General features: G+C 40.7%; 1 protein-coding gene across 6 annotated transcripts in view; it reads right to left on the bottom strand.

Moving 5' to 3' along the window:
- WDFY4 (WDFY family member 4) overlaps window positions 1–27,884 on the bottom strand; it is a 294,231-nt gene that overhangs the window by 118,040 nt on the left and 148,307 nt on the right. The window lies entirely within an intron of this gene.

Below are 27,884 nucleotides of genomic sequence, written 5' to 3'. Positions count from 1 at the left end.
TTATAAATTACATGTCTGATAAGGGACTCATATCTAGAATATATAAAAATACTTATAGATCAACAATAAAAAGAAAAATAACCCAATTTAAGAATGGATACTGGATCCAAAAAGACTGCTCTTCAAGGAAGATATTCAAATGGGTAATAAGCAGGTGAAAAGGTGCTTAGTGTCATTTGTCATCAGAGAAATGCAAACTAAAACTCACAATAAGATCAATGATACAGCCAACCAAGTAGGATGGTTAGAATCAAAACTTTAGATAATAACAAGTTTTACTGAGAGTATGGATAAATAGAAACTCTCATACACTGTTGGTGGGAATGTAAAATGGTGTAGAATTTTGGAAAACATTCTGAAAGTTATTCAAATGATTAAATAAAGTGTTGCCATTGACTCAGCAATTCCATTCTCAGGTATACACCCAAGATAAAAATTGTGTCCAACTGACACTTATACATGAATGTTTATAGCAATATTATTCATAATAGCCAAAAGTTGGAAACAACCTAAATGTCCACCAACTGATGAACGAATAAACAAAATATGGTCAGTCTATATGATGGCATATTATTTAGTCATAAAAAAGAATGATGTGTTGACACATGCTATAACATGCATGAGCCTTAAAAGCAACATCCTAAGTGAAAGAAGCTAATTTCAAAAGCCCAAATATTATATGATTCCATTTATATGAAATGTTTATAGAGAAAGTACATTAGTGATTGCTTAGGACTAGAGGGATGGGGGATAGAAGAGTGATAGCTAAAGAGTATAGAGTATCTTTCTGAGATTATAAAATGTTATAAAATTGATTACAGTGACAGTGGCACATATCTGGGAATATACTATAAACCAGCAGTTCTCAACTTTTCTGGCACCAGGGACTGGTTTTGTGGAAGACAATTTTTCCATGAACTGGAGCTGAGGGGTTGGAGGAAGATGGTTTCAGGATGATTCAAGTACATTACATTTATTATGCACTTTATTTCTATTATTATTACATTGTAATATACAATGAAATAATTATACAACTCACAATAACATAGAACAGCCTTGAGCTGTTTCCCTGCAACTATATGGTCCCATCTGAGGGTGATGGGAGACAGTAACAGATCATCAGGCGTTAGATTCTCATAAGGAGAACACAACCTAGATCCCTGACATGTGCAGTTCACAATAGGCTTTGTGCTCTTATGAGAGTCTAATGCCACCACTGATCTGACAGGAGGCAGGGCTCAGATACCGGTCCATGGCCTGGGGGTTGGGGATCCCTGCTATAAACCATTTAATTGTTTACTTTAAATAGGTGAATTGTATATGAATTACATATAAATAAATCTGTTTAATAAAAAATATTTAGGGAAAAATAAAATCCAGAATCTCATAACATAGACTCACATCAAGAACCAGGAAAATCTCAAACTGAATAAAGAAAGACAATCAACAGATGAGTACAGTGAGATAGCAGACGTGTTAGAACTATTTGACAAAGATTTTAAAGCAGCCATCATAAAAATCCTTCAACAGCTACAAATTTAAAACATTCTGAAAGAAATTTTAAAAAATTAGGGAGCCTTTGTTAATAAATAGAACATCTTATCAGATAAATAGAAGAGATAAAGAGGAACCCAGTGTAAAACAGCAGAATTCAAGGGACAAAGGGAATAATCAGTGAACTGGACAATAGAACAATAGCAAGTAGGTATTCGGAACAACAGTGAGAAAGTAGAATGGAAAAAATGAACAAAGTCTTAGCCACCTATAGGACTATAACAAAAGATTTAATCTTTGTGTCATCAGAATCCCAAAAAGAATGGATAAAGTGGGTGGTGCCTAAAACTTACTCAAAAAAATAATGGCTGAAAAAATATCCCAAATGGCAAAAGATATAAACCTACAGGATTCAGAAGTTAAGTAAATTCCAAACAAGACTGACCCACAGAAATCCATGTCAAGACACATTATAGTCAGACTTCTGAAAACTAACACAAAGAAAAAAATCTTAAACACAGGAAGAGAGAAACAACACCTTCCTAGAGGGAAAAGTATTAATTAACAGTGATTTTTTTCATCAGAAGCCATGGAGGCCAAAAGGAAGTGGCACAGTATTTCTCAAGCGCTGAAAATAAAGAACTGTCAACACAGTATCCTATATCTAGCAAAAATATCCCTTTGAATTAAAGGGTAAATTAACAAATTCTAAGATAAAGGAAAATTAAGAGAATTTGTCACCACCAAAGCTACCCTATAAGAATAGTTAAAGGAAGCTCTTTAAACAGAAGGTAAATGATAAAAGAAGGAATCTTGAAATACCAGGAAGAAAAAAGAAATACAGCAAGCAACATAAATATGGGTAGATACAATGTACATCCTTTTCCTCTTGAGACTTCTAAATTATTAGTGATGGTTAAAACAAAAATTATAACACTGTCTGATTTTATAACACTGTGTGATTTTAAACAAGTGTAGAGAAAATATTTAAAACTATTACATTATAAATGGAGAGTAATACCTAGAGCAACAACTAAAAAACCCACACAGAGAGATACACTCAAAACACAATAAATAAATCAAAATTTAATTCCAAAAAAATGTTCAAGTAACCCACACTGGTAGACAACTTCACCCAACAACAAGACAATACACATTCTCTTCGACTGCTCTCAAAACATATACAAAACATCTTGGGCTATAAAAAAATCCAAAAAATTAAAATAAACAAAAACATGCAGAATGTGTCCTCGATACATAATTGAATCAAACTAGAAATTAGTAACAAAAGGAAAAGAAGAAATCCTCAAACTCTTCGGAACTAACAATAGATTTTAATCTGTGTCAAAAAAGAAGTCTCAAAATAATTTTTTTAAAAAATACATTAAATTTAATGAAATTGAAAATAGAAAATATCAAAATTTGTTTTACGTAGCTAAATCACTATTGAGAGGAAAATACGTGGCAAAGATGCATAATTAGAAAAGAGTAAAATTATGTTATAAACTGAATGTTTGTGTTCCCCCCAAATTCATAAGTTGAAATCCTAACCCCCAACATAATGGTATTAAGAGGTGAGACATTTGGGAAGTGATTAGGTTTGATGCTGCCATGGGGTAGACCCCCATGATGGTATTAGTGTCCTCATAAGAAAAGGAAAAGACAGCAGAGCTTTCTCTCTCCACCATGTGAGGATACAGCAAGAAGGCAGCCTTCAGTAAGCCAGGAGGGGAGCCTTCACCAGGGAGAAAATTACCCAGCACCTAGCTCTTGGACTTCCCAGCCTATAGAACTGTCAGAAATAAGCCAGCCTGTGGGTAGTAACTTGTAATAGCAGCCTGAGCTGATAAGACAAATTCTCAAATAAATAATCTAAATTCCTACTCAAGGAACTAGAAAAAAGTGAAAAACCCAAAGCAAGCAAAAGGAAGGTCATAATAACGAGTAGAAATCAATGAAATTAAAAATAGAAAAATGATTGAAACCAAAACCTGTACTTTGAAGAGATAAAATTTACAAACCTTTAGGAACACTAACATGGATGCAAAAAGAAATGACACAAACTGCAATTCTCAAAAATGAAACAGGGGCTATTTCTACTGACCTGGCAAGCATAAAAAATAAGGTAATACCATGAACTGTACACACATCAATGTGACAATTTAGATGAAATGGATAAATTCTTTGCCAAACACAAACTACCACAACTGATCCAACATATGATAGATCATTGGCATAGCCTTATAGCTGCTATAAAAACTGAATTCATAATTTTTAAAGTCTCCAAAAATAAATTGCCAAATCCACATATTTTCAATTAAGGATTATATTAAAAATTTAAGAAAGAATTAAAATCGAATTTACAAAACATCATCTAGAAAATAGAGTAGGAGATGATATTTTCCAATTAGTTTTATGAGGCTAGCAATAGTCTGATAACAAAACCAGACAAACAGTATGAAAAAAGAGAAAACTATTTGTTCACGAATAGGTGCAAATTTTCTTATATTAACAAACAGAATTCAAGAACACTCCAAAACACTAATATACAATGGCCAAGTGGGATTTATTCCAGGAATGCAAATCTGACAAATATCCAAAAAGTAATCAATCAATCTAATTCACCATTTTAGCAGGTTAAAGAAGAAACTCTCATGGTCATATCAAGTGATATAGGATAACATTTGATAAAATTTAACACCTATTCATGATAAAACTCTCAGTAAACTAGGAATAGGTATAAATGTTTTTGACTTGATAAAGGGCATCTACAAAAACTCTACAGCTAACATCTTATTTAGTGATAAATAATGAATACTTTCACTCTAAAATTGGAATAAAGATGTCTACTTTCACTGCTTTTATTCAGTATAGTGCTAGAAGTTCTATTCAGTGCAATAAGGCAAGAAAAAAAGTAAAAGCCATACAGATTGAAAAGAAATAAATAAAACTGTCCCTATTTGTAGATACCCTGATTCTGTTGAATTCCTAAGGTATTTACAAAAGCAAAACAAAACAAAATTCAATAAGGTAAATACTCAAGGTATAAAAAAAAATGGAGACACAAGATATAAGATCAACACACACATAATAACTGTATTTCAAAATATTAGCAATGAACACATGGATGCTGAAATAAAAAACAATATCATTGTCAATTTCTCAAAAATAATGAAAAACTTAAGTGTAAATCTAATAAAACACATATAGGATGCATATGTTGAAAACTATGAAATGCAGATGAAAGAAATAAAAGAAGATCTGAATAAAGGGAAAAACATATCATGTTCATGAATTGGAAGACTCAACCTACAAATATGTCATTTCTTCTCAAATTGCTAAGCATGTTTAATAAAATTCTTATTAAAATACCAGCAAGGCTTTTTCTAGATACAGATGAGTTTCTAAAACTGGTATCAATTGGAAAAGGGACTAGGAGAGTTAAAACAACTTTGAAAACTGAGAGTAAAATGAGAGGAATCATTCCACCTGATTTCAAGACTTACTATACTCATAGTTACAGTAATTGAGAATGTGTGTTACTGAGAGAGGAGCAGACATATAGATCAGTGGAACAGAAGAGAGAATCCAGAAATAATCCACACATGAATGCCCAACTAATTTTTGACAAAGTTGCAAAAGCTATTCAACAGATAGCTTTTCAGCAAATGATGTTGGAGCAATTGGATGTCCATTGCCCAAAAAATGAACCTAAGTCTCACACCTTATACAAAATTTAATTCGAAATGGACCACAGACTTAAATGTAAAACATAAAACTATACATATTTAGGAGAAAATCTTTCATATCTAGGGATAAGCAAAGAGTTCTTAGATTTTATACTAAGACTGCCATTCGTAAAAAGAAAAATTAATGAATTGAACATCAACATTAAAATTTTGCTCTTCAAAACCATGAGAACAGAACGCTATGACAATATACACTCCAAGAGAAAATATTTGTGAGACACATATCCATCAAAGTATTAACATCTAAAATATATGAAGAACTCTTAAAATTCAACAAGTAGGCTGGGTGTGGTGGCTCACACCTATAATCTCAGCACTTTGGGAGGCTGAGGCAGGTGGATCACCTGAGGTCAGGAGTTCGAGATGAACCTGGCCAACATGGTGAAACCTTGTCTCTACTGAAAATACAAAACAATTAGCCAGCCATGGTGGCAGGTGCCAGTAATCCCAGCTACTCAGGAGGCTGAGGCAGGAGAATCGCTTGTACCTGGCAGTGGAGGTTGCAGTGAGCCGAGACTGCACCGTTGCACTCCAGCCTGGGCAACAAGAGCAAAAGTCCATTAAAAAAAAAAATCAACAAGTAAAAAAGAAAAAATACCATCAGAAAATGTACGAAAGATGTGAACAAACATTTTACTAAAGAAGATATAAAGACTTTAGTACACTTTGTTCCATCCATGTCACCCATCTAGATGGATATAGAGACTTAAATATTAATGCCTTTTTATAATAGACTGGCTAAATAACTTATATTTATATATTGAACATACTAATGATTCTCAAAATGTGGTCGATAAATTTCTAGGGATTCCTGAGACCCTTTCAGAGGCCATGTGAAATTAAAACTACCTTCAAAATACTATGACATTTTTGCCTTTTTTTCCCCGTGTTGAAATTGCATTGATGGCCCCAAAAAGCAATAGTAAACAAAACTAATGCCTTGGCACAAATCAAGACATTGGCACCAACTGTATAAAAATCATCATGTGTATTCCCCACCACCAAGAGCTTATAGGAGGAAAAAAAAAAGCTATTTTCACTTAAGAACATCTTTGACGAAGCAGTACAAATTATTAATTTTATTAAATCTCAACCCTGAATACACTTCTTTTTCTTTTTTTTAGTGTTTTTTTTTTTGTAATTTTTTTTTTTTTATACTTTAGGTTTTGGGGTACATGTGCACAATGTGCAGGTTTGTTACATATGTATCCATGTGCCACGTTGATTTCCTGCACCCATTAACTCGTCATTTAGTATTAGGTATATCTCCTAATGCTGTCCCTCCCCCCTCCCCCAACCCCACAACAGTCCCCGGAGTGTGATGTTCCCCTTCCTGTGTCCATGAGTTCTCATTGTTCAATTCCCACCTATGAGTGAGAACATGCGGTCTTTGGTTTTTTTGTCCTTGCGATAGTTTACTGAGAATGATGTTTTCCAGTTTCATCCATGTCCCTACAAAGGATATGAACTCAATCTTTTTTATGGCTTCATAGTATTCCATGGTGTATATGTGCCACATTTTCTTAATCCAGTCTATCGTTGTTGGACATTTGGGTTGGTTCCAACTCTTTGCTATTGTGAATAGTGCTGCAATAAACATACGTGTGCATGTGTCTTTATAACAGCATGATTTATAGTCCTTTGGGTATATACCCAGTAATGGGATGGCTGGGTCAAATGGTATTTCTAGTTCTAGATCCCTGAGGAATCGCCACACTGACTTCCACAATGGTTGAACTAGTTTACAGTCCCACCAACAGTGTAATACTACAAGGCTACAGTTACCAAAACAGCATGGTACTGGTACCAAAACAGAGGCATAGATCAATGGAACAGAACAGAGCCCTCAGAAATGATGCCGCATATCTACAACTATCTGATCTTTGACAAACCTGACAAAAACAAGAAATGGGGAAAGGATTCCCTATTTAATAAATGGTGCTGGAAAACTGGCTAGCCATATGTAGAAAGCTGAAACTGGATCCCTTCCTTACACCTTATACAAAAATTAATTCAAGATGGATTAAAGACTTAAATGTTAGACCTAAAACCATTAAAATCCTACAAGAAAACCTAGGCAGTACCATTCAGGACATAGGCGTGGGCAAGGACTTCATGTCTAAAACACCAAAAGCAATGGCAACAAAAGCCAAAATTGACAAATGGGATCTAATTAAATTAAAGAGCTTCTGCACAGCAAAAGAAACTACCATCAGAGTGAACAGGCAACCTACAGAATGGGAGAAAATTTTTGCAACCTACTCATCTGACAAAGGGCTAATATCCAGAATCTACAATGAACTCAAACATATTTACAAGAAAAAAACAAACAACCCCATCAAAAAGTGGGCAAAGGACATGAACAGACACTTCTCAAAAGAAGACATTTATGCAGCCAAAAAACACATGAAGAAATGCTCATCATCACTGGCCATCAGAGAAATGCAAATCAAAACCACAGTGAGATACCATCTCACACCAGTTAGAATGGCCATCATTAAAAAATCAGGAAACAACAGGTGCTGGAGAGGATGTGGAGAAATAGAATACACTTCTTTTAATAGTTTGTGTGATAAAATGGGAAGTCTGCATAAAGCATTTCTGAATACCAAAAAAAAATGTGATGGTTGTCTCAAGGAAAAGCATGTGCATAACTGTTAGTTCTGTGAGCCGAACTAGCTGCTTCTCTCAGAGAACATCATTTTTATCTGAACAAATGACTGGCAGACAAAATTACAGTTATTGGCATGAGTATTTGGCAGCTATTTTCTTGAAAGTGAACAAAGTAAACCTGTCATCTCAAATGAAACAACTGATAGTATTTGCTGCCAAAGACAAAATTTGAGCAAATTTTAGAAAAATCAAGAAAATACTAGAATTTTGGAAAATTTGTATCTGTGTGCCTCTGTGAGCTTGACAGTGTCCCAGTAGCTAAGAGTTTTTCTGGTAAGAGGTGTTAACTTCAGCGTAATTTTTCCATATTGCATAATAAAATGTGTCAACAATTGGGAGATCTACATAACTCACGGAACCAATATTTCCCATATATGCTATCTGTATGTTCTAATGCATGTTACAAAATAATGTATGGGTTAAAATATTCACTAAAAGTGCAAGATAGATCAACACATTTTAACATAACAGAGTACAAAAATGTTACTGATAGAGTTCAAGTGTCCTTTAAGAAGTTACTACTTGTTGAGTTTTGGTATAGTATCAAAGAAGAGTATAATTTCCTTAAACCACCATGGCACCTGCATACCTATGTAACAAACCTGCACTTACTGCACATGTACCCCAGAACTTAAAGTATAATTTAAAAAAGAAGAAAAAAAAGAATCAGAAGAAAATTGAGCCTCACATAGACATGTAGTTGAAAAAGAGAGGAGTATTTTAATAGTCTTTTCAGATAACTGGATATTTTTCTTGAATACTCTTATCAATCTGACAGGTAGTATCTGGTTAGGTAAGTTGAGATGTGGAATCTGAAACAATATCAAGCAACTTTTCATATTCTATTGTATTAAAATACAGTGGCTATCTTACAAAAAAAAAGACTCTTAAAATACTACTTCCTTTTCTAACTGCATACCTGTGGGAAGCCAGATATTCTTCATCTATTTCAAAACATACTACAACAGATTGAATAAAGAAACAGATATAAGAATTCAGCAATTTTCCACTAAGTCCTACCGATATTAAAAAGATTTTCAAAAATATAAAACAATACCACTTTTCTTACATTTTTTGTTTTAAAAATACAGTTACAATAGTCTCCCCTTACCTTCAGGGGACATGTTCCAAGATATTCCAAGAATGCCTGAAACCACAGATAGTACTGAACCCTATATATACTGTTTTTCTATACATACATACCTATGATAAAGTTTAATCTATAAATTAGGCACAGAAAGAGATTAACAACAATAATTAATAATGAATGGAGTAATTATAGTAATATACTGTAACAAAAGTTATTTAAAACTTATAAGTTATTTCTGAGATTTTTCTACTTAATATTTTTGGACCATGGTTAACTATGGATAACTCAAACTGCAGAAAGCAAAACAGTAAGAGGGCACTACCGTACTCATTCAAAATGTTATGTTTACACATAATGGGTCTATTATTTCTATTATTATTTTAAAATAAATTAACACATGCATCATTTAAAAAATTGTTTTAATTTATAATATAGTAACTATCAATAGATAAAATATACATAAGCCAAAGCTCTTGGGAGTCCTTAATAATTTTTAAGAAAGTGAACAGGTCTTGAGACCAAAAAGTTTGAGAACTGTTGCCCTACCACTGTGAAAACGAATGAACCACTACTACAGATAAATCTTACAAACATAATTTGCAGTGAAATAAGCCAGACCAAAGAGTATATACTATGTTATTTCATTTATGTAAAATTTAAAATATGGAAAACTAATTTATGATATTAGATACTAAAAGAGGGACTACTTTGGGGGAAGAAGGCGATAGAGACTGGAAGGAGGCATGGAGTCAGGGATGCCACTGGGGTATCATTAATGGTGATTACATGTTCACTTTGTTAAAATTCTTAAATCTGTCTATTTATGATCCACTTTTTCCCTATGTATAATATCCTCCAATAAAATTAAAAACTGTTTATTGGAAAACACTAAAAAAATATAAAAACAATATCATTTTAAAAACCCAGTTACTGTTTTGGAATAAAGGGAATAGGGTGATTTCATTCTTTTTCTTTTCTTTCATTTTTTTTGTTTGCAATTTTTTTCAATATTGCTGTTACATTGTTTATACATATTTAAAAATGAAACAATCATTATGAGCATTACAAGTGACATAAAATGCTGAAAAATTTGACTAATTCTACATCTAAGGCAAAAGCCCAGACTTTTTTCTATTATGGTACTTTGGAGACATGCAGCACAAATACTGAACTCTTAGGGGACCTTGGATGAAAAGCAGCTGCCTTCGAATAAATGGGGATCTTGCAGCAGAGGGCTAGGCCTTGTCATGATGACACCCACGGGTTAAGTAGGCCCAAGGTAGGGAGGTTCAGTCAGCCCAACTTCAGTGTGATAACAGGAAAAGACCTTCATGTTCTGAGCACTACAGAATAACAGTGTGGGAGGCAGAAAGCGCAGAAGTCTAGACACCTTAGTTTTTGGTTCTTAGTAGTCACATTACAGGGGAGATCACTTAATCTTTCTGGAACTTTACTTATCATCAATAAAATGAGGTTATTAGGACCTCTCTTGTCTATTGTGCAGAGATGTTATAAAGCTAGGATGAGACAGTAGAATGAAAATATTTTGTAAACTGCAAGGGATCACCTAGCGAGACTGTTGGGGTGTAAAATATTGAAGTCATTAATAAGATCAGTTGAAAAAAAAGACTTAGGGCTGGGTGCAGTAGCTCACGTCTGTAATCCCCAGCACTTTGGGAGGCCGAGGTGGGCGGATTGCTGGAGCTCACAAGTTTGAGACCAGCCTGGGCAACAAGGCAAAACCCCGTCTCTACAAAAAATACAAAAATTAGCTGGGCATGGTGGTGTACACCTGTGGTCCCAGCTACTCAGGAGACTGAGGTAGGAGAGTGGCTTGAACCCCGGAGGTAGAGTTGCAGTCAGCCGAGATCACACCACTGTACTCCAGCCTGGGCAATAGAGCCAGACCTTGTCAAAAAAAAAAAAAAAAAAAAAAAAAAAAAAACTTAGATTGTCTCCTCAAAATTAAAATTAGCACTTAAAGAAAATGCTCTATGAGTTTGGTTATAAACATCTTCATACTTCAAATAAATACCTTTTCTACAATAGCTGCAGTCCAGAATTGGTTATACTCTGGCTCAGATTCTCCATTCCAGGGTTCAAAGTTACTCCTTGTTGTTAAGTTCTACAAACATTCATTGATCACTTACTATTTTCCAGGCACTAGATTACAAAGATGAACCCCACACCTGGTTTCGTAGACCCTAATGAACAGACAGATAGCTATGAGCTAACATGGTCAATACTGAGGCAGAGATGACACAGTGACCCAGGTACAGTGAGGGAGGCTCACAGATGAGGGGACTGGTATGACTCAGTGTTCAGAAGGTTGAGATGTTGCTTTAGCTGGATCTTGAATGAGAGCTTTCCAACAGAAGTCTGATATGGTTCCATTTTCTAATTTTGGCATTTTTTGATTTAATATTTTTGATAGCTTACACCAACAGTAATTTGGAGAATTGATTTAATGAATGCAAGCCTGGAAGCAGGGCACTCTCTTAGGACAGTGTTAAGACAGCCCAGGTGAGAGTTCACACGGTGGACTCAGTATTGTGGAAGAATCCCACTCAAGGACCATCTGGAGAATAAGTTGGTAGGAATTGTTGATTACATTAGAGGGCAAGAATTGCTGCCAAATTTCTGGTTTGCTTAATTGAGTGGATTAAATTAGACAAACTAAGAAAAGTTAAGAGATCACAAAAATAAGAGCAAGTTTGTGTGACATGAAGACATTTTGAATTTGAAGTGTCAGTGGCACAGTGGGATATCTCTAGAAGAAAGCTCAGGAGAGGGGTCCACAATCATGTGGACTTGTGAGTCATCAGCAACCAGGCGACAGAGACTCCTGAGAGATAATAAGATCCCTTGAGGAGAGTAAGGACAGACAAGGTCAGAAAACTGGAGAATACCAGCAAAATTTAGGCCAGGAGGAGAAGGGTTAGAGAAGCTTGGGGAAAATCATGAAAACCAAGGGTGGTTTATACATGGTAAATGCATCAGAGAAGCCCAGTGAGATGAAGCCTGAAAATATTCACTGTGTTTGGCTGTAGAAATTGGTCATTGGTAATTTCTGCAAGAATCATTTCAGAGGAGTGATTAAACAACAATGGGTCAATTAGAGATTTGGAGATAAGGACATGAAGACAGAGCATACAGTATATTAGAGGCTGAGGGGAGCTTGTCAGTGGACAAGAGAAGGTCAAAAAGCAAAGGAAACAGAAAGGAACTGAGGGTTCAGGTTCCAAAGGAGAAGAAAATAAGGATGGGACACACAGCCCATGCAGTGGCTAAGTTGAGTGATGAAGACGGGAGAGGCTGTTCAGGCCAGGAGCTTGCAGGGAGGGCTTGAAGATGGCTGCAGATGGGGATGAGGCTGTGGCTGGTGCACAGAGTGAGGTGGTTCACACCTCATGGCTTCCATTTCTAGAGTGCAGTAGGAGGCAAAATGACTGCTTCTCCTGAGAGCTGAGCAGCATCTTGAACAGAGTGGTGAATGCTTGGGAGAATGCGACAGGGAACAGACCCAGAGCACATCAGCGGATTATCTAAGAGTATTGATAACCCAAATATGTATCACCCCTTGGTCTGTTCTCTCAACATTACTTTCAATTAACTAACAGGCACAGGGCACTTTACGACTGACAAAGGAGTTATGCATGTGCACATTTAAAATTTATCCTCCTGACAAATTTATAAGATTACTCTCATTTTACAGAAGAAGATATCGAGGCCAAGTGAGGATAAGTGACTGTCAATACAGGAAGTGGCAGAGTCGGAAGATGAGTCTTTGGACTCTGTCACTATGGGCGTCTGTCTCTCATGCATTTCCACGCAGTGTATCTCCACCTTCCCACTGGCCTTTGAGCACTTTATGCCCTGGAAAGTTGTCATACTCAGGGATGTGGAGACAGGAGGAAGGAGATTTGGGTCAGGTCAAGGGCAGAGGCCCATCTGCCTAGACAGCAGTGAATGTAGCACATCGAGCAGGGACAGATTCAGAGCAGAGTGCTGCCTTGCTTATTGGAACTAAATAGCATTTGCTTAGCAACTGCCAGCACATTAAAGAGTTTGAGAATCTTTGGAGTAGAACAAAGGGCCTCTAAGAGCTGTTTGGAGATTTGGGAGGCAAAGCGGGTCTAGGCCCTGCTCTCCCAGTGCGTCCTCAGGGCCTTGGCTGCAGGAGGCAAGTCAGAACTTGGAATGGGAAATTGGGCACATCTCCATGGAGGGTCACTTCTAAGTGGGCTCACCAAAGCTTGGTGGTGCCCACTTTGCCCGGGGCACCCTAGGGCTGGCCAGCTGCTGGTGACACTACTGACCAAGCTGTCCCACAGGAAACACCCACTAATCACTGATGACAGTCATTACGCTTGTTTGTTTAAAGCATCATTAGTCCTGTAATCACAGTTGTGTGGCCTCACAAAAATGAAAAGGCCGATATCTGAAGGCAGCAGCTCAGATCCTGCTCAGCAACTTGGTGCCAAGATGACAGTTACGGGTCCTGGCCACTTCAGCCACGCACTACATGTCAGGTCTGGGACTAAACTCAGATGGGAGGGACGCCGAGTCCTCACTTGCACTGCATTGGCCATGAACGGACATGTGATTACCATTTCATCCTTCGACTCACCTTTCTCACTGCCATTAATTTATCCCAAGGAAATCATAAGATATTTGCACAAATAGTGGACATTTTTCACCATCCTGTTGATAGCAGCACAAAATGAAACAATTTAAGCATCCACACATGGAGGAGGGTCCATCGTGTGATAGAATGCTATGCAGTCAGCACAAATCAAGCTCTCACCAACGGCTGCCCCCAGTCTTGCAGCACCTCGGCATCCTCTTTGGGTGGACACCAAACTGGATGACTTGAATAGTGGGGCAAAGTCTGGATTTCAGTCTCCTTTTGCTATTCTGGCCAGATGCCCTTCCATACAACCTACATAATCATTCACAGCAGCCCTGGTATCAAAAAGGACCTATCGATGGGCACCAGGTTCTTGCTATATCAAGATTTTAAAAGGAGAATAGAAAACAGTATGCTTACAAAAACAAGAATTAAATCTGTGTATATTTGCCTAGGAAAGAAAAACTAACAGAATATACAATGTGCTGGCCATTAATATTGTTTGTCAAATATTTCCAGGTCTTTATTCCTATAGGTAGTGGCATGATGAAACTTCCTGCTACTTTTGGTCTCGGTGAGGCCAGGCAGAGATGTGCAGAAGCTTGACAGCAATCTGCTAATCTCTCTTTTTCAGCTCTGTGTGGCAACACTCAATGTTCTAGATAGTGGCTGCATCATGAGCCAGTGTCGCTGAGTGAGAATAAGGTATACAGAGTCTCGGGCCAACACTCAGGGTACTCATAGCACAAGTGAGAAATAAGCATTTGCTATTTTAGGCCAGTTAGACTTGGGAGTTTTTGTTACTGTAACATAACCTAATACTTTCTGAGTAATACACACACCAAAAATGTTAGAAAGGGTTATAGTGGAATTGCATTAAAACGTAATTGCGAGCAGAAAAAAAGAGATCAAGAGAGTTACAGGGAAAACACGTATGAGATCAGTTAAATACTATGAGAAAAAAGCTGGAACCATTTGAACAACAAGATAAGTAACTTAATGGGCTTAATGGATTACAGCCAAAATTACAAAATAAATATGAATGAATCTCTACTGACATAAATAAGATTGAAGAAATAAATACAGAAGAAGAGACAAAACTTCCTTAGAGAAGAATTTTAAATTATATATGTAGATAATCCCCTTCCAGACATTGCAGCTTAATTGCTCACACCCCTCGAGGGTGGTATGGACTTAGTGACTTGATTCCAAAGAATCAAGTGTGGAAAGGCAGAAACAGCAACTTTACCATAGAGGAATCTGACAGACACCACCTTAACTCCATGATAAGGGTTAACATCAGCAGTGATGACATATCATGTGGAAAGAAGGGCATATCACCTCTATGGTTGTCCTTCCAAAGACCCATAACCCCAGGATAATCATGAAAAAAAACATGAGACAAACCAAACTGAGGGGCATTTTACAAAATATCTGACCATCCTCAAACCTGTCAAAGTCACAAAAAACAAGGAATATCTGAGAAATTGTCACAAACCGGAGAAGACTAAGGAGATAAGTATATGTAACGTGGTACCCTGGATTGGATTCTGGGTTAGCAGATAAAAACGATGAAATTAAAATAAAGTCTGATGTTTAGTCAATAGTAATGTAACAATGTCAATTTCTTAGCTTTGACAAATGTTTCATGGTAATAAGATGTTAACAATAGGGAAAACTGGGTAGGGAGGACATGGAAGTAGTGAATGTGAATGCGGAAAGTATCCCAAAATTAAACATGATTTTCTAAATCACAATGGGAATTCACGGAACCCTCCATCCTAACCCCCACTGTAAACCTGGGATGGAGAATGGGAGTCTCTGCTCCCTGAGGGAGACGCCATTCCACAGGCTCTCTTGGCTGTCAACAGCTCGTATTAAATGTAATTCTCCTGTTTAAAAACAATTATTTTGGGGGTAAATCTTGGCCGCTGAAATTGCACAAGCCAGTCACTTCATCTGGTACTTAACAAAGAAAGACTGATTGATGTATAAAATGGTGGAAAAGCTGCCTGGTGGATGTGCAGGATGGTGCAGAATTCACCAAACTGCAGATGGTCGTGTATTCTATGGATAGTTTGAGGGAATGCTGAGTATTGCTGACAACTTGATTTCCATTTTGTGAATAGACTATAGAACTTAACCCCATGTAATATGTGACTCCATAGGCTGTCTTCTTTATTATTTTTTTAAAGTTTCTGTGTATTCATTAACCAAAAAATCCATAAAGGAAAGCAATGGTCATGCTGCTTGATTTTAGTGTCAACTCTAGATTCCTTTAGCATCTGATTCTCCCTGACCAAAGACAGATTCCAGTTAAACTCAGGGGATCCCCCATCCATAGAGGGCAGAGTGAAACTGCTCCCGAGGTAGATACTACACCCAGAGATCCCAAGTTCTCATTGGTCATTCTTACTGGACGCAATGGTCCCCCACTTGCCACCTGTCCTGTACCAGTGCTGGCTAAGAGGATGAGGGATTTGGTGACCACATAGTCGTAGCAGTGAGGAACAGAGGAGCCACACCTGTGCGAGCACTCTGTGGTTATCGTGTAAACTCATCGTTGTCATGAACACTCTCTCTCCTGGCACGCCTCCTCGGGGTGCCACAGCAGTAGGTAAGCTCTGCAGGGGCAGCATTCTGTGTCACTGTGAGGGCGTTCCCCACCAGCCCGCCAGAATCAGCTCCTCAAGGTCATGATTCAGGGCTTCCCAAGTGGAGGCAGTGATCAAACTTTGAGGGATTGAAAAGAACCTCAGAGACCTTCCTCACTCACTGGGGCCCAAATCTCCACAGCTGGTCACCCCTTGCCCAGAGTAAAATACCCCAGGGGTCAGGATTAAAGAGACCCAGCATGACCTGCTGACGCCACCTACAAGGAGCAGGGTCAGGGTGGGCAGCTCCCGCTCTTACTCCCACCCCTTGTTTAAGTCCATCTGCAATGCAGTCTTTTACTAGTTGCAAAGGATCCAGTAAATGGGTGACCTAAACACTTCTATTATGTGTCCTCCACAGAAGGCTGACATATCCACCTTGGAATACAAGTTCTTAGTGGAGGCCTGGTTTTAGTTGAGTGATAGAAGCAATTAATGAGAACACCATGAAATGAAATGCTGTCCCTGTTTGTTGGTAAATCATGTGTATACTATCCTTATGTGAGCCCAGAAAATGCTGGCTGCCCTTGAGGAAGAAGGCACAGTGTGTACTGAGTGACAGGACAGCCTGGGCTCCGCAGCAAGCTATGGTCGGGGCCCAGGGGTCTTTGGGGGACGTGTATTTGAATGACTCAGGCCAGAAAAGGCTCTTTTCTCTGAGTGCCCAGGTAATTGCACTTTTCTCTGCTATGGAGACGCAGCCCCTGGATCCTTAATAAATGTCAAGCAATACCAGAGTAATAATCATATTTCCAGCTATAATGACAAACAACTGGCGCTCCGAGCGGGTGAAGAGGGACCAGATCACCACAGCGCAATTCATCTCTTGTTAAATTCACTCACATATTAATTTCTGAGATGAACGGTGGTTTCTAATTTGTCTTTTTTGAACTGTGATGTTTTTATTAAATTCAATCGTCATGAGTACATGAAGAATGACTACTTAAAAAAAGAATCCACACCGGTATAGCAAAAGACAAATCCTTTAAAATTGCAGGCACCATGCCTTCTCAAGGAAGCCATCGTCTCTCCTCTCTGCTTTCCTCTGTGGGTGTCAGGGCCTCTGCGAGCCTCAGACAGGTGGGAGGTGTCACCATGCTGGCCTTCCCTGAACTCGCCTATTCTCACCCCATCTCTGTCGGCCTCATCCTCACAGGTAATGTTCTTAAAGACTCACACCCCCTCAGGCAGGGCAAGAAGGTTAGGGATTACTAGAGGGGGGTTGGATAAGGGATGAATGTGAAGATCTCCCCTGGGGGCAGAGGAGTTTCAGCCCATGCAAACATCTTTCCCTGAATATGTATTGAGATGTGAGGCACTGATATGGACTAAACTGCGTTCCCCCCAATTCATATGTTGAAGCCCTAACCCCTACTACCTCAGAATGTGACAGTATTTGGAGACAGGGCCTTTAAAGAGGTGATAAAGTTAAAGTGAAGCCATTAGGGTGGGCCCTAATCCTATGTGACTGGTGTCCTTATAACAGGAGATGAGGACACGGTCATGTACAGAGGACAGATCACGTGAGGACACGGGGAAGGCAGCATCTCTGAGCCGGAAAAGAGGCCTCAGGAGAAACCAGCCCCTCCAGCACTTTCCTCTTGGACCTCTAGCCTCCAGGACTGCGAGACAATAAATGTCTGTAGTTTATGCCACCCTGGCTGGGGTACTTTGTTATGGCTGTCCCAGGGAACTAATATAGGAACTTTCACTCCAAATAATTCTCCCCTAGCACCGAGGCACCTGGACCCCAAAACTGACATATTTCAAAGACAGATCACAACCAGGGCTGGAGTCTATGGGGAGATCTCTTCTTCGGGCTTTCTGAAGAGCAAAAAGGTCACCCTGGTCAGGACTGCCCCATTGCTGCAACTTCAGAGTAGGGCCATTGGCATCACTGGCTGCAAGCTGCACCCACTCCAGGAGCTTCCTGAGGCCACCCAAACACATGCCAGCTCTAGGATGCTGCACAGCCAGTCTTCCTGATGTTCTTGGAAGCCACGCTGTGACTAGCCAATATGTTAGTCCTACTGTGTGACTCACCACTGGGCTGCCTGAGGGTCATAGGTAAACTGGTCAATACCAACATTTCTCCCTCCTTTAGGCTGGGTCCCCATAGATGCAGTCATTGTGCATAAAAAATAGGTAAGCCTGAAATAGATGAACCTGGCTTCTTCCTAGCAGTCTCTTTTCAGCCAGTGATTCGCAGCACCTGCTCTAGCGCAGGCCCTGTGCAAACCCGAAGGCCTTCAAGATGGGCATGGAACAGGGCTTGCCCACCAGGAACTTAAAACTCTTGTGAGGGAGTAAATGAGAAAATGACTTGCCCACAGAGGGGGCCACACCAGCTCACAGCCAGGCTGGAGAGGGCTTGGTGGGCTTTCAGAAGGGACAGGATCCCTGCAGGCCTCCTCTAAGCAGAGAGGACCACATTTTCCCAAGGGTAGAGATGGGAGAAAATAGCCTGCACTACTACAAAATATGGAAGTGGGCCTGCCTGGAGCAAAGATGCCATGTGGGAATGTGACAGGAAATGAACTTGGATAAGCAGTTGGGGTCAGCTACGCGAGGCTTCTTAACTCCATTGGTACAAGTCTGAGTCTGCACAGCTTGGAAACTAATGATGGTTTTTGATCAGGGGCATTACCTCATCAGCTCAGATCTTTAGAAACTCACAGTGGGGGTGACATGATGGCAGAATGGGGCAGAGTCAGCTGTGAGGCAGAGGTCATCTGCTTTGCTCACCCTGTGTCCCTATTCTCCAGCCCTGGACCTGGCTCTTGGCAGAAGCACAGTTGATGGATGAGGAACGGATGCGTGTACCCTCTTGCCTACCACTCCACAGTGGCATTCAGGAAGTTGGAGCACAGTGCTGGTATGTGACGGTGAGTCTTTAGAGACTATATATTCAAGATCTGAATTTCCTAGGAATTGACTTTCTTCTATGATTATTTTCTTTCCTGATCTCATTTCCTTATTTTATTGCACACATCCTCATCTAGAGGTACCATAAAGCCTCTGGGGAGAGAGTCAGAATATAAATAAATACATAAAATTAAGATGAACTGGATAGGATACTCCAGTAACACCAAGACAGCACCTGGCTCACAAGGCAGATGATCATGAGGGTCCATCCTTTGCATCTGGAGGGGGCTTTTCTTCACCATCAACCTGCCCTCACATCTTTCCTCCTCCACCTCCTCCTCCAAGTCTCAGATAAAGCTCCTCCAAACCAGACTTGCACCCTCTCTCTTCTGGGCCCCTCTTTTTACAGCATAATTATTTCACCAGACTAGGAGCAGGAGGACCTCCTGGGGCAGGGACTGTGCCCTTTTTCATCAGTGTTCCCTGGCTTTAACCCAAGGGCCTGGAACATGGCAGGAAATCATGAGTGTGTGGGGGAGGTTGAAGGAAGACTTCTCAGAGTGGGGACAGGGGTTTGGTAGAGGAGAAGGAGAGCTAGAGCCAGATGAAAATACAGATATAGAGGCCACAGATATAGAGTTATAGACAACTTTCCCAATTCCCTGAAGAACTTGGAATGATGCTTGGTGGCCAGCTCCTTCCACCTCCTCTGAGCCACTCCCACTCCCCCAAGGGGTGTCTGTGCCCAACCACATGGGCCTCTCTCTGCTCTCAAATACACAAGCCCTTTTGTACCCCGGAGCTTTGGCATTCGCTGGGTCCTTTCCCAAGCTCTCCTCCCCCAGATGTTGGAGGGCTGCTCTTTCATTTCTCATTCTTACCTCCTTGGAGAAGCTTTCTTGGACCTTCCAACCTACAGCCATCACAAAGTAAGTCTCTGGCATATCATCTAGGTCTTTCAGATTACCTTATGTAACTAGAATTATCTCATCCATTCCCATGTGCTTGCCATCTGCTTCCCCTCAAACAGAGTGTGGGAGCCTTATCTGTTTTACTCACTGTCACCTGAGCTGCACAGCAGGACTTAGGCTTGAGGAATCCCTTAAATCCAGAGTGGATCAGACTCAGGCTTGTTCAATTGCTCTTTCATTTGACTCAAAGATCTTAACGATTGCCACTGTCACTCCCTGTGATAGTGGATACACAAGCACCTGGGAGCCCCAAGACTCAATCTTGGGCCAGGGCTGGACTCGGTGCTTTTCTTTTTTTTTTGAGATGGAGCTTTGCTGTTGTCACCTAGGCTGGAGTGCAATGGCGCAATCTCGGCTCACTGCAACCTCTGCCTCCAGGGTTCAAGCAATTCTCCTGCCTCAGCCTCCCGAGTAGCTGGGATTACAGGCGTATGCCACCACACCTAGCTAATTTTTGTATTATTAGTAGAGACAGGGTTTCACCATATTGGCCAGGCCCGTCTCAAACTCCTGACCTCAGGTGATCCACTCACCTTGGTCTCCCAAAGTGCTGGGATTACAAGTGTGAGCCACTGCACCCAGCCTGGACTCAGTGCTTTCTTCTGCTGTCTCCCCTCTCTCCTCCACATTCCATCTTTCCTTCCTTCTTTGCCAGGCCCAAGAGCCAAGTTTACATCAATCCCCATCAACAACAACGAAGAGAAGAAAATTTCAGAACTTCCTGTTCTGAGACTTTGAAAGACTTTTTTAATTAACCAAAATGGTTTCTCAAAATAGATGGGTCCCAGGGCGAGAAGGCGGCTGTAACTCATGCGACAGGCACCAGGCGGCCCGGCTGTGAGTGGGGGGCCTAGCGGGTTGTGAATGGCAGCAGCGCCTCAGGAGGGCCCAGACTGATTCTCCCCTCCACGGCCATCTGCCGTTTTATCTTTTACAGTTTGGGATGCTGCTGTCTTTTGAATGCTAGAGCATTTTTGCCTTGATGAATATGTTTTTGAAAATACTTAAATTTAGATAAATACACAAAAATGTGTTTCCTCATAACTCATAATTTTTAAAAATTAAAAACATCTCCTGGGATGGTGATACCTTCCCCCGCAACCACTACTCTAATTTTCAGAATGCAGGTACATCTTACATTGGGAAGTCCAGTATATCTAAATCTGAACCTCAAAATAGATGCTTGCATGTAAGTATCCTTTAAAGAACTACATTCGATTTTCAAAAGGATTCAACCCAGGATTCCTTTATTGCCAGATTCCTAAATTAATTTCAAATCTGTTTTACTTTACAAAATCTTGATACATACAGTATACGTTTTATTTTTCTGAAATTCATCTACGGTTATTTATTTATTTTTGGATGTCATCTAACTTAGGAGATAAACAAGCAGACTATAAGGACTCTTTAAATATAAGGACCATGTGTCATCTCTGTGTTCATAGAAAGGAGTGCTATGCCTACTCAATACCCCAGGTATTGTTGAATTGCAAATGGTAAAGTATTTAAGTAAATTAAAATATTGCAAGTTGACCTGCAGATGTGGACTCTGTATTACTCAATTTTTTCCTCAATCACAGCCTTCATATATGGCATATAAACACAGCCTGACTTTGTAATAAAATAAGTCACTGTAGAGGAGAAAGAAACAAGAATATCAGCAAATACCTAGCAGATGGAGGTGAGATCTGGTTAATCTTTCCAAACTAGACGTTTCTGTTCAGGTTGAAGTTGTTGGGGAAGGAACTGAGTATCTGTCCCTAAGGACTTTTCAGTATCATTTAGATACAATGCACCTTTAAATGGGCAGTGGTTGTTACCTGGATGGAGAACATTCCATTGATTAGTGGAGCTTGCGTAACCTCAGTGCCTTCCTTGTTGGAAGAGTTTTCAGACCACAGTCTTGTTGCCAAAAGCAAACCAACTTTAACCCCATTTTTTGGGAGGCCACATGGCCAAAGGAACAGTCAAAGAGATGGCATTTGGGTCACTCTCAGGTTGCAGAACCCATGGTAGAGAGACAGACTCCTCCTTCAGTGACAGTTGTAGACCAGGAAGAGTGTGACTGGCAGGAGATAGGCAAGCAAGCCATGGACAAAGCAAGTCACTGTAGCTACTGATTATTCATTAAGTGTGTGGACTTTGCACTTAAGTCACAACATGGCAGACTACATTTTAAGATAAGGTTTAAGAACAAGAACAAACATTTCTGGTACAGGAAATTTTTATCAACTAGCTGAGGTAGGAGCTTGCTGCACATTAGGAGAAGATCAGCATCATCTGGTTTAAGCATCAGGGTCCCTTTGTTAATTCGGGGTCTCTGCTGGCCCAGCGATTGTCCTTCGCATGAACTTGCAGGAGGAAGCCCCTCTGGACAGTCGAATGAAAACAAAGTGTCCTCCTCTGGGCAGCCACGGACCACACCACAGCTAAGGGCCTGCTGCAGAGCTCAGAAGTCAGGGCACACCTGGCAACTGCTGTCTCTGGGGTGCCCTGGTCTGGCACAGGTGAGCACTCCCTGCAGTGAGGACACTGCTTGCCGCAGACCAGCTGGTTTCACATCTACCACCAGCTGCTGTGCAATGATGATGCCTGTCTGTCTCTGCTTGGGCCCTCAGGATAGCTGCCCACACCCAAATTGATGGGCTGTTAGTGGTTCTGCCAGTTCTATTCAGAGTCAGGCCCTGACACTGATTCTTTTAAGGGGACAAAGGACAGTCTGTCTTAGACCTCCGTATTTGCTTTGCATTTAACTGAAATCTTCTCCATACAAAACTGAGGGGCCTGGATCCAGTACCAATTATTCCTGGAAAAATCACCCAAGAAGAAGTTAAGGGGGTTTGATGTCATGAGTAGAGACTTTCTCTTCTCATCTGCATCAGGTGACATCAGCTTGATGCTCAAGTGGTCCAGCATCTTCATGTACAAAGATAACAGAGTGGACATCACATCCACTGAACTAGCTGCTTTATTAAAAGATAGGCATTCAGGATTCGATCAGAATTGTTTTAAAAATGAAAGCTATGGAGACTTGAACACGCTGGCTTCTATCTTGGGTAGCCTGTTTCCAGCAGGTGTGCAGTGACTCTGTGATGTTTCAGGAAGACCCCTAATCTAAGAAGGTTACTGCATTTAGCACTACAGTGTGCCCATTCCAGTTATAATATTTTATCAGAAGCCATCGTGATCTCAGATGGAGAATATTCCATTGATTCACAGGGCTTGCACAAGCTCTGTGTCTGCTCTCTGCCCTAAGAAAGCAGGAAAATGTGAACTTACAACTAAGGATGGCTGGACTTCAAGTTTGATATGTGCAGTTTCTCTTTCCTGCATGGGTAAGGGAATGTGTGTAACCTATTTTCAGCAAGTCATGGATGATATTCCCTGAACCTAACCTCGCAGAAAACATACATTAGAAGATTTGCCCTAAAATACCTTTAAAGGGAAAGCTCAGCTAGAAAATGTAAGGCAGGAATTACAGAAACTTTTCTGAAAAAAAAAAAAAAAATCAGTTGTGATATTTTTAAACATGAAGAACACAAATATAAACAAACATTATATAAAATGATCAAATAAGAAAAAAGCACAAAATGATCAAATAAGAAAAAAGCACAAAGTGCAGTAACAAATATATCAATGGAACAGTCTGTGTCCTATAGTACTATTACCTTGCTACCACTCAAGAGCTGAACAGCCCAATGGAAACTTCAATATATACCACTAGCAGCAAAATGACTGCTTTTATTGAAGAAGAAACAAACAAAAACTGTGTTGCTCTAAGCAATTTTGAAATGAATATCTGATTCAAAACTTCCCCTGCGCATATAATTGCATGCTAATTTACATTTTAATTACTTCCTAAGAAATCAAAAGCATTTGTTGACAGTAGAACATAATGTCAACTTCACGGTGCTCTGTTGGTTGATGCTTAATGAACTTAATTAGATAATTAGTGATGTTAATTATCCTTCTATTATGAAGATAAAGATGTCTCACAAATGATGCACTCAGTAAAGAAACATCATTAAAGGTATCAGTGTTTGCTTTGTTCATTTACATGTATTTTTCAGACTCCTATAACAGACACTTGTGATAGACCAGAGACACTTAAGACTTCCTTAAAATGGAACAAGAAAAACCACTGTCTTTCTTCATCTAGCTCTTATCCTTCCCCCTTATTCTGGATACCAATGCTGTACTGGTGATGTTGCCACTTTTTCAAAATCTGGGCTGTAGGGAACTCTCGTCCTTGTTCAGTTCTGCTGCTGAGTTTCTGGTGCAATTGATCAGACTCCTTCCTGCTTCCTTCTCACTGGTGTGATAGGTGAATTCTAACATCAATTGCTTGCACAATGGGATGTGTCTATGTGTGTGTTGGGGGGGATGTGCATGTACACGTGTGTGTGTGAGAGAGAGAGAGAAAGAGAGTGGGTGTGTGTGTGGGGGTGAGAGTGTGTGTGTGTGTGTGTATGTGTGTGTGTGTGTGTGTGTGTGTCAAGGGAAGAGCAAAAATGAGAGAGAAGTCTCTGGTTGAGTGTCCAGAAAACCTAAAAGGATAATGGAGCCCCTCCCCACCACCCCAGGCTGGCTGCATTTCCCTGACGCTACAGTGTGTCCCCACCTCCATCACCAGACTCTGTCCCTCTGGGGAAGGTCATTCCAGGTGTGGCGTAGGAAGCACAGCTGCCTGCAAGACTGAGGGCAATGATACAAGCCACATAGACTTTACTTTCAGTTGAAGTGAAAACAGAAACTTTTGAGGTTTAAAAAATAACACTAGACTTCATTACATTTTTGTTCCTTCCTTGCCCCCAAATATCACCATAATCAGAGCATAATGGATATCCCGTCTGGAAATATTCCTAGCCCAGACAGTACGATGAAGAGCTCTCAGGCCAGGCTGGGAGAGAGGCATTATTTTTAGGGTCAGTTATCTCAGGAAAAGCACCAAGAACAAAGAGGTGCTTGGCAGCATTGCCCACCACAATTAAGAAAACCAATATTCCATTTAGCAGAAGGTCTTAGAACATGGCTCGCGCCAGTAGAGCAGTTTATACTTTTCAAAGTGTTTTTTAAATTATACTTTCCTTTCTGAGTGGTTTTATTTATCTAACAGATAGTCCTCTTTAATTACTTACTCAAAAGACTTTTCCTCCCACTGAACACAACTGCGTTTTCCAACAATACAGCATTGTGATTTCTTAGAAACACTGTTTTCAGGTTTTCTGAGTCTCCCTTGTCTTTTCTGTGGTTTTTAATAATTTATCCCTCCAGCCTGCTTTCTCTTGATCTGTGGATACAAGCTGGCCTTTCTGCTTTCCTGCCATACCAGTAAGAACCTATCACAAGATCTCGCCTCTCTCTGGGTCCTCTGACTCTTGCATTTTAGAAATCCTCACGTGTCTTCATTTTCCTCCAGGTTTAGGCCACCTACCTCCAAATCCCTCTCTTAAAGTCATATTCATCTCCTGGGGAAGACCTTTCTCTCTTGCCCACAAACATTATGTTGAATCTACTACAACTTTAAGTAAAAATATTTCACATTATGACCTTCTGAATATCAGATTTTAAAAACATCATGCAACCTCTTAAAGATCTTTAACTCTTTTTCAGAAGAATTTCTCTGAGAATTCTGACTTCTGTTTTCACAACTGCATTTTGACATCCTCAGCTCAGCTCTGTTGTATCACTTACTTCCCCTGCATTTCAAAGCCAATTCTTTCTATTTTCAAAAATCCATTCTCACTCCCAGTACTCTGGGTTCATGAGCTTTTTATCCTAGGGAAGTGAAATCTGAGGCCTGCGCCTGGAGTGCTGCTCAGTTCCTGAACATGGAGAGTCCAAGCGTTTAACTAGAAAGCAGCTGTGTCATCAGCAGAGCTTATTGCCTTTCTTCCTGAAACTGCAGCATGGGATTCTCCAAGGCTCAACGTGCCCTCAGCCTCAGCAAGACCCTCCTCTCATCAGCAGGAGACAAACACAAACGTGCCAGCAAGCAAGACCAGGTGCCACTTGATCACTCCCGCAACGATGGCTAAAGCCTTCCAGTTCTGCACATTTGCTTTCCTCTCTGCAGTCTTTATTTGGGCCCCATGATTTCTTTGAAGAGAAAATAAGCATACAGAAACAGTAATGCATGAAATAATACGATGTCTGGGATGTTGCTTCAGAATTATTCAGTGCAGAGGGGGGAAGTGGGAAGTCATAAGGAGAGAAAATTGGCCATGAGTTGAAAATTGTTGAAGTCAAGTGATGGATAGATACATGGGGATTCATCACATTATTTTTCTATTTATGTATATGTTTGAGAATTTCCACAATGATTTTTTTTAAAAAAAGATAATGGGTGAAGTGCTCAGAGGTGACAGTCAAAAACATCATTTCCCTCACCGAGGACCTCAGCCAGAGCTGCCCTTAACAGAGCTATCACCGAGTTGCTGGGCTCAGTCAGCATCTTGTCCTCTGCCGGGGCAGAGCTGCTCCATGCTAGGGTGGGTGACAGCGGGTCTAGCCCCTGGTCAGGGAAGGAGCTGATGGCAGACCCCAGGCACCCTGCCCACATAAGTGCCCTGCCTCTGACGTCTCCAAGGCCCCTAATGGTGGACACTGCTGGTTTCACTGGGGGTCTCATAGGGCAGCTTTTAGGGGACCCCCGAGAAAGGTGTGGGGCAAACTTCTAATGTTCCCCTGTCCTTGCCAGGGCAGATGTAGAATTCCTACGGAAAGCTTTTACTTTTTTTAGCAACTCCAGTGATCATCCTCATGCTTCTGGTGCCCTCTCATCCCCTTCTGTTAATTCTTACACAGCCCTGACTTCCCTACATGGGCCATTTCAGTTTGCTAATACATGGGTTTGAAAACAGCAACTGGAAGGTTGCTCAGCTATCTCCTAAAGCCATGGAATTGTGGGGAACACAGGGCTCTGCCCTCCTCCATGTGAATCCTACTCTTCTGTAAGTCCCCCAATCTTTGCTGGCAGGCTGGTGAGTGGGTTTCCCTCCTCTGGTGGGGCCTGCCTGGCCCACTGCCTGGGATAGCTGTCCATATGTATACAGTTGATCCCAGGAGGAAAGTGGGCTGAAATCCAGCTCATGCTCTATGTACACAGGTTGGGGGCTGCCCAGAGAGGCTCCCACCCCTTTAAGGTTGGAAGTTGCCTTGTACTCTTAACCCCCTTCCTCTGGTTCTTATTTTTCTCCACTCTCTGCAGAATCCCACAGAGCCATCTGAATGCCAGACCTCCCACCCTCAGGTGCCGTCTCTTCTCAGAGCCAGGCCTGTCCTGGGTGGCCCTCTTTTCTCAACTGTCCCAGCCTCAGTTGAATAGAATTTTCTGTGTGGTATTGTTGTTCACTACTCCAACTACAGCTACTGCAGCCCCCACTATCTCCCATCTGAATCACACTACAGCCCCCTGCCACCCACAGTTTGGCTCCCCACTAGGGGCCCTCACCTGTAATCTCACCTATAGGAGCAGATGCCATGCCTCTGTTTAACCTCTCACCTACAGGTAAACATGAGTGTCTAGGCTGGCCTGTGGTGCCCCCTGACTTGGCTTTTACCCACTGCCTTGGCCCCTTTCTTACCACCTGTTATGCCTCTGGCCTTCTCCCTGCCTGAGAGCTCTCCTGTGCACAGGCTTTGACCCCGCTTCTCCCAGACTCAGCTCTAGGCATCACCTCCTCCATGGCCCCTTCCTAACCAGCTTCCAGCCCCCTGACTCCTGTGCACATTTTCTGATTGCTAATGCTTTTATAT

Source organism: Hylobates moloch, unplaced genomic scaffold, assembly GCF_009828535.3.
Source record: "Hylobates moloch isolate HMO894 unplaced genomic scaffold, HMol_V3 SCAFFOLD_3, whole genome shotgun sequence".
NCBI lineage: Eukaryota > Metazoa > Chordata > Mammalia > Primates > Hylobatidae > Hylobates > Hylobates moloch.
Note: the sequence above shows the minus strand (reverse complement) of the source record. Positions and strands in the feature narration are given on the sequence as shown.